The sequence below is a fragment of the Arachis ipaensis genome, chromosome B06 (assembly GCF_000816755.2).
Source record: "Arachis ipaensis cultivar K30076 chromosome B06, Araip1.1, whole genome shotgun sequence".
Classification (NCBI taxonomy): domain Eukaryota; kingdom Viridiplantae; phylum Streptophyta; class Magnoliopsida; order Fabales; family Fabaceae; genus Arachis; species Arachis ipaensis.
The window spans coordinates 74,673,983-74,682,654 of NC_029790.2; positions in this window are offsets into that span (position 1 = coordinate 74,673,983).

Genomic DNA, 8,672 nt, shown 5'->3' on the forward strand with positions numbered 1-8,672 from the left:
AAGGTTCATTGTTTAGGAGGAAAGGTTCATGATAGGAGGGTGGTTCATCATAATAAGGATGTGGCAGTTCAACACTCTCCATCTTTTCCACTTGTTGCATAACACACTTCAATCCCTTGTTCTCAAGTTGAGATTCTTTAGCCATGAGAGCTTCGTGTGCTTTTCGGGTTACCACTCGCTCCATTTGATGAATGGTTAATTGAAGTTGATCCAGTGTCTCTTTGAGATGATCCCTTGACTCTTGTTCCGCTTGGATAACATAATTAGGATCATAATGCTCTTAGGGTGGAAAAGAATTCATCGTGTGGTTGAAAATTTGCATACATTAGAGGTGGTGGTTCTTGGGAGTAATCAGGTTGGAATTGGGGTAGTTCTATGGTTTATATGGCTCATAAGACGGTTGGTATGGTGGATAAGGATTAGGATCATATGAGGATGTTTGGTAGTAGGGGGCTTGTGAGTATGGTGGTTTAAAGCTATGTTGAGGAGGGGGTTCATATCCATATGGTGGGGCAGGGGCTTGTTGGTAACTACAAGGGGGTCCATCATATCCATTAGATTGATATGTACCTTGGAATGGTTCTTGCTAAGTGGGTGGAGGTTGTTGCCAAGAGGGTTGATCAAATCCTTGTGGCTCCTCCCATCTATGATTATCCCATCCTTGATGCAAGCTTTCATTATAATCTCCTCTTCCTACAACATGATTGTAACCAAACTCATAGCCAAAGGGGTGAGCATTCATAGTATCAATAGAAAATAAAAATAAAAACTAATAAGGAATAATGAAACTAAACTCCTAAAACTAGAAACAACTAACAAAGGAACGAAAAAGCAAAATTATTCACAATATTCACAATAACCAATAATAAGGCACACATTTGCAATTTCCCAGCAACGGCGTCAAAAATTGATGGGGAAAAATCGTCGGTAAAGAATTTCGCAAAATAAGAGCGTTGTAAGTATAGATCTAAACCGACAATTAAACCTCAATCAAATTTAATTTGTTTGTCACTTAAGCAAACCCAATAAAAATAATCAAAGTATTAAACCTCAGGTCATCTCTCAAGGAATTGCAGGGAAGTGTACTTATAATTGGTTATGAGATTGTATCTTTTTGGGTTTTGAAATGTGAAACAAGGAATGTAAATGACAAGGAGATAAAATAATAATTAAGAAAAGTCTTAGCAAGGATTGATAATTAGAATTCCTATCCTCATTATCATAGTCACTTGTGATGGTAATTGCCTTTTGCTATCACTTAGTTAACCTCTAACAATTAAAGTTAAGTCAAGTGAGAAAATCAACTTGAGTTCACAAGTCCTAATCAAAGACTAGAGTTAGTAAAGCATCAAGCCAACTAGCAACTTTCAATCACCAACCAACAAGAGACTTTGACAATTCAAGAGTCTCTAATTAATCAATCTAAGCTAAGAACATAAAAAGCTAATTTAAAATCCAACCAAGCATTCTATCAAACACTTGGAAGGCACAACATAAAGACATAGAAAACTAGCAAGGAATATTAAATCTAAATAACCAAATGCAAACATCAATAATAACAAACGAAGAAAGGAGCAATAAATATGAAATGCCTCAAATTGTATTAAAAAGGGAAATCAAATCTAATAAGAGAATTTACACCAAATGGCAACATGAAGTAATTAACAAGGGAAATAAATAATCTAGAATAGTAGAAGAACTAAAAGTAGAAGAGAAACTAAATTGAAATAAGATAGAATTCAGAAATTGAAAAGGAATAAAACTAAGAACCCTAAAACCTAGAGAGAGGAGAGAGGCTGTCTCTAGAAAACTACATCTAAACCTAAAATTATGTGAATGAAAGTTGAATGATTGATTCCTTCACTCTGCAGTTTCTAATCAGCATTTTCGAGCTTGAAACTGGGCCAAAAATAGCCCAGAAATCATTCCCAGCATTTTCTAATACGTGCAACACGTGGCTCTGTCATGCGTACGCGTCGCCCACGCGTACGGGTCGCTGAACTTTCGCAAGGTCATGCGTACGCGTGATCCACGCGTGCGCTTCGCCTAACTGCATGACAACTATGGTAAATTGCATATCATTTTGAAGTCCCAGATTTTAGCTTTCCAACGCAACTAAAACCGTCTCATTTGGACCTCTGTTGCTCAAGTTATGATCGATTTAGTATGAAGAGGTCAGGATTGACAACTTAGCAATTCCTTCAATTTCTTGTATTCCTTCCACTTTTGGATGCTTCCTTTCCGTCCTCTAAGTCATTCCTGCCCTATAAATCCTGAAAACACTTAACAAACATATCACGGCATCGAATGGTAACAAGAGAGGATTAAAATTAGCAAATTTAAGGCCAAAGAAGCATGTTTTCAATCATAGCACAAAATTAGGAAGGAAAATATAAAACATGCGAATTATATGAATAAGTGTGAGTTTAGTGGATAAAATCCACTAAATTAAGTACAAGATAAACCCTAAAAATGGGGTTTATCAAGGAGGCCGCAAGCATTCCCTTGGCTTTCTTGTTGTGGTGCCAAACTTGAAGAACTTCAAGTTTGGCATGGATGAAGCAGCCTTGATTCTTCACTCTCTCCAGTCTCTATCCTTGATTCAAATCCGTTAAATTCGTCCAAAACGCTACCTGAAATAAACAGAATTGCACACAACTCAAAGTAGCATTCATAGTAGCTAAAATATATTAATTCTTGATTAAACCTAGCAATTCAAGTGCAATTTCACTTGGAAAAGACAAAGAAGATGCCCACGCATCATTAATCAGGATTATAAGCTTCTCCTTTAGAGAAAGCTTCCTGAGTGCTGCCAGCTGCAGCTTGCATTCCAGTCAAATGCTGAGAGATCATATTGACCCTCTAGGTCAAGATCTTGTTCTGAGCCAATATGGCATTCAGAGTGTCAACTTCAAGAACTCCTTTCTTCTGAGGGTTCCCATTGTTCACAGGATTTCTCATAGAGGTGTACATGAATTGGCTGTTTGCAACCATCTCAATGAGTTCTTTTGCTTCTGCAGGCGTTTTCTTCAAGTGGAGTGATCCACCTGCAAAGCTGTCCAATGATATTTTAGACATCTCAGACAGGCCATCATAGAAAATTCCTAGGATAGACCATTCTGAGAGCATGTCAGGAGGACACCTCCTGATCAGTTGCTTGTATCTTTTCCAAGCTTTATAGAGGGATTCACCTTCTTTTTTCCTGAAAGTTTGAACTTCCACTCTGATTTTACTCATCCTTTGAGGAGGAAAGAATTTGGCCAAGAAAGTATTGATCACCTTTTCCCAAGAGTCTAGGCTCTCTCTTAGTTTAGAATCCAACCATATCTTAGCTCTGTCTCTTACAGTAAAGGGAAAGAGCATAAGTCTGTAGACCTCAGGATCCACTCTATTGGTCTTAATAGTATTACAGATCTGCGAGAATTCTGACAGGAATTGGTGTGGATCTTCCAGTAGAAGTCCATGGAACTTGCAATTCTGTTGCAGAAGAGAGACTAACTGACTTAAGCTCAAAGTTGTTAGCTCCAATGGAAGGTATGGAGATACTTCTTTCATAGAAATCAGAGGTAGGTATGGTGTAGTCACCAAGAACCTTTCTTTCCTATCCTTCATGATTAGGCTCGGCTGCCATGTCTTCACCTTCCTGTTCGAAATTTTCTGAAATGTTTCCTCCGGAGTGTTGTGCTTTAGCTTGTTGTAAGCTACTCCTTAAAGTCCTCTCAGGTACAGGATCAAGATTAAAGAGAGGCTCTTTATCCCTATTCCTGGTCATAAACAAGAAAAGAAACCAAGAAAGAAGGAGAATGGGAGCTCTATGTTCAAGAACAAAGGACTCCCTGTGAGATGTGATGAAGAAAGGAAAGAAGAATGAAGATAGAAGAAGGAGAAGAAGAATTCGAATAAAGAGAGAGGAGAAGAATTCGAAAATTAGAAGTAGAAAAGATAAACAAGAATTAAAATATTTTTGTTTTTATTTAATTTATTAATGTAATTCAAAAATAAAAGCTAATTAATTAAAAAGACTTGAAAATTAATTGATGAATTTTCGAAAATAGAAGAGAGAAAGAGAAGGAAATTTTTGAAAACAGGAGAGAGAAGAATTAGTTAGGAAATTTTGAAAAAGAAGAGAGAGAAAACAAGTAGCTAATTAAGAAAAGATTTGAAAACAAGGTAAGCTAGAAGATTAGAAAAGATTTGAATTTAAATTTGGAATTTTGAAATTGAAATTTGAATTTTCAAATTTGAATTTGAAATAAGATAAGATAAAGATTTGAAAAAGATTTGATTTTTGAAAAGGTTTGATTTTGAAATTTGAAATTTGAAATTTAAATTTTGAATTTTTAAATTGAATTTTAGAATTTGAATTTGAAATAAGATAAGATAAGATTTTTGAATTTTAAAGAAAGATAAAAAGATAAGATAAGAATTTGAAAAAAAGATATGATTTTTGAAAAGATTTGATTTTGAAAAGATTTGAATTTTGAAATAGAAAACTAAGATAAGATAAGTTAATAATTTGAAATTAAAATTTGAAATTTTAATTAAAATTTTCGAAAATTAATTAAAGATAAGTTAAGATATTTTATTTTTTTGATTTTTTTTTTATTTAATGAAGAAAGAGAAAAACAACAAAAAGATACCAAACTTAAAATTTTTTAGATCTAAAGCACCTACTATGCGAAAATTTTAAAGAAAAACACAAAGAAATCCCAAACTTAAAAATTTTAAGATCAAAACAAAAAGAAAAACAAGTACACTTTGAAGATCAAGAATAACACCAAGAACAAAACTCAAAGAATTCAAAGAAAACAAGAACATGCAAAGGACACCAAACTTAAAAATTTTAAAAACCAAAGACACAATTTTCGAAAATTATAAAGAAAAGACACAAAAAGACACCAAACTTAAAGATTGACACAAAATTTTTGAAAGAAACTATTTTTGAAAAATTTTTAGAAAGAAAGACACAAAAAATTCGAAAATTTCAACAAGAACAAAAACAAAAGACTCAAACCAAGAACAAAGATTAAACAAAGAAAAGAAAAGGTTTTTTTGAAAAAAAATTCATTTTTTCAAAAAAAAGAAGAAGAAAATAAAAATAAAAGACTCTAACAAAATTAAAGACAATACCTAATCTAAGCAACAAGATAATCCATCAGTTGTCCAAACTCGAACAATCCCCGGCAACCGCACCAAAAACTTGGTAGCCGTACGAATTCCCACACATCGTACAACCAAACCAGCAAGTGCACTGGGTCGTCCAAGTAATACCTGAGCGAGTCAGGGTCAATCCCACGAGGATTGTAGTTTGAAGCAAGCTATGGTTATCTTGTAGATCTTAGTCAGGTGAATAGATGAAGTTGGTATTTTGTTTAATTGCATAAAAGAAAATAAAGAGATCTTAACTAGGTTGATATGTTTTCAATGATAAGAAGATGGTTAAGGCTTGGAAATGCTTTGTCCTTCTGGATTAACTCTAGTCTTACTGTCTTCTTCAACTGTGAATGATTTCTTCTATGGCAGGCTGTATATGATCAACACCTTTCTTGAGAGGTCGCCAATGCTCCTCTAGATCTGAACCCCAGGGTTAGTGTGGATCCATTCAGATTGAGGGTGAAGCTCCTGTAGTCGATTCTTCTTAATGATCATACTCAAAACACCACAGACAAGGTCGAATCTTCCAGATCAGAGAATGATGCGCCTTTAGGTTCTAGCCTCTACCACAGAGACCCTAATCTCCTCATACCTCGGCTGAAATGATGTCTCGAGAAGTCCCCAACGAAGTTGTGGATTAGCCGTCTAAGAGATGTATAATCAAGCTAGTGGTTCAATGCTTTCCAGTTACGTAGTCACACAAACCCAATACGAACACAGGTGGTTGTCAGGAACGCGGTCTTAGAATGAAGAACGAAGATGATTATCATGGGTCATCCCATTCATCAAGTTGAAGAATGAAGATACATCTTAGAATTGAATCAAACACGGATTGTAGAGAAACAGTAATACTTTTATTGATCCTTGTTCTATATATACTAATCTACTAACTAAGGATTACATAAAAAGGGTAAAACAGTCTTTTAGTGCTAAAATCTACTTCTGGAGCCCACTTGGTGAGTGTTTAGGCTGAGCTTTGATGAGATCCACGTGCTAGGAGGCTTCTAGGGCGTTGAACACTGGCTAGGGGGTCCTTTATAGGCGTTGGACGCTGGTCTCTTCTCCTTTGGGCGCTGGACGCCAGAATAGGGTAGGAGGCTGGCGTTGAATGCTAGTTTTGGGCCTTCAATTCTGAAGCAAATATGAACTATTATATATTTCTGGAAATCTCTGGATGTTAGATTTCTATAGTCGTTGAGAACGCTCCATTTGGACTTCTGTAGCTCCCGAGAAGCTCTTTCAAGTGTAAGGAGGTCAAATCCGGACAGCATCTGTAGTGCTTTCCCTTCCTCTAAATTAAACTTTTGCTCTAGCTCGTCAATTTCAGCTAGAAAATACATGAAATTGCATAAAAATACACAAACTCAAAGTATAATAAAAAAAATGTGAATTTTTCACTAAAACCTATGAAAATATAATAAAACTTAAACAAAACATACTAAAAACAATATGAAAATGATGGCAAAAAGCATATAAAATATCCGCTCTTCAGGTCTCTATCTACTGGAAGAAACCTTTCTGATGCTGAGAGAGGCAAATTAGTGATGAGGTTACAGAAGGATTACATGATTATCAAGGTCCTTCAACCTCCACTACCCCCTGACAAAGGAGGTACTGCCATACAGAGTACAATAATGAAGCCTCCTTCCTTAGTGAAAACTCATACAGTTTTCCCAGACATCAAACTTAAGTTTGGTGTTGGGAAGTCACCACCCACCAAGGAGGAAGGTCCCAAGAGGAAGATGCATAGGGGATGGAGAAACAATACAACCCCTACCCTAACAAGCAAGTAGAATCAAGCTCATCACACTAAAAGAAAGCTTGTTAGGAGAAATTCAAATCTGAGGGCACTAATCTCCTCCTCTTCTCCCATGGAGTCATTTCTGTTAACGAACTAGAAGAAGAGGAAGAAAGTCAGGAATCGAGTGTCAAGCTAATGATATTAAAGAAGAGCTTGTTGGGAGGCAACCCAACCATGAGTAGAGCATTTCTATTCTTATTTCTTTTGTTTATTTTCATTTGAGTTTATTTTTAGAGTTTTCCCTTGCTTTTTAATGTTTGTGATCATGTGCAGTAGTTAAAATAGAAACAGAAACAGTCAGAGCTTGAAACAGAACACCCTGGAGTAGAGACCTTACTGGCGGTGAACGCCAGACAGAGAGGTCAGAGTGGGCGTTCAAACACCCATGAGGAGCATAGTGCTGGCGTTGAACGCCAACCAGGGAGCACATTGCTGCCGTTGAACGCCAGCCAGAAGGCATAGACCTGGCGTTGAATGCCAGGCAGGAGCACCCTGCTGTGCGTTCAACGCCCAAAAAGAGGTGTATAGCTGGCGTTGAACGCCATCTAGGAGCATAGAGCTGTGCGTTCAACTCCCAAAAGGGGGCAGGGAACTTGACTTTCCTAGCCTCTCAGGACCAGTGGGTCCCACAGAAACTCCACCTACCCCACCTACCTCATCCTCTATCTCTCCCTCTTTCTTCTTCTTCTTCTACTCTCTCATTCCCAATTTTTCATATTTGCTCGAGGACGAGCAAAACTCTTAAGTTTGGTATTGCAAAAGCTTTTCTTTTTGACTTCTACCACTCCTAAGTATGGCACCAAAGACTGGTGAAACCTTAAAGAGGAAGGGAAAGGCACTTGCCTCCACTTTCCTCACCTCAATTGTCATCTATGCAATTCAGTTGGAATTGTCATAGAAGAAGACTAGCCCATCACTAAAAGAAGGATGGAGCATGTTAGAGAGTCGGCACATGGACCACAGCAAGAGCATGTGAAGCTGCCTCAAGAGAAAATTCCTGAGATACCTCAAGGGATGTAGTTTCCTCCCCAAAAATTTTTTGGGATCAACTGAACACCTCTTTGGGAGAGTGGAGTTAAGACGTGGATCAGCTGAGGTTAGACCACCAAGAGCAGTCCACCATCCTCCATGAGATAAGAGAAGAACAAAGAGCTCTGAGGGAAGAACAACAGAGACAGGGGCAGGATGTAGAAGAAATCAAGCACTCCATTGGATCTTCTAGAAGGGGTAGTAGCCACCATCACTAAGGTGGATTCGTTCTATTTACTCCCTTGTTGTTTATTTTAATTTTTTGTTTTTCGTATTTTTTGTTTTACTGTCTATTTTTAGTACATGATCATCTATCATTATGTCTTAAAGTTATGAAATATATCATGCATCTCTCACCTTGCTTAAAAGAAAAATTATTTTAATTGAAAAATAATTAAGATCCATGAATTTCAAGTTTTATCTTGAGAAAAGTTCAATTATATGATGTGGTGGCATTACTTTTGTTTTCTGAATGTATAAATGAACAGTGCATATTTGAAATTGGAATTAAGAATGTTGGTTCTTTAAAGAATGATGAAAAAGGAAAAGTATTATTGGTAATCTGAAAAATTCAAAAAGTTAATTCTTGAAGTAAGAAAAAGCAGCAAAAAAGTAACAAAAGAAAATATGTGTGTGTGTGTGTGTGTGTGTGTGTGTGTGTGTGTGTGTGTGTGTGTGTGTGTGTGTG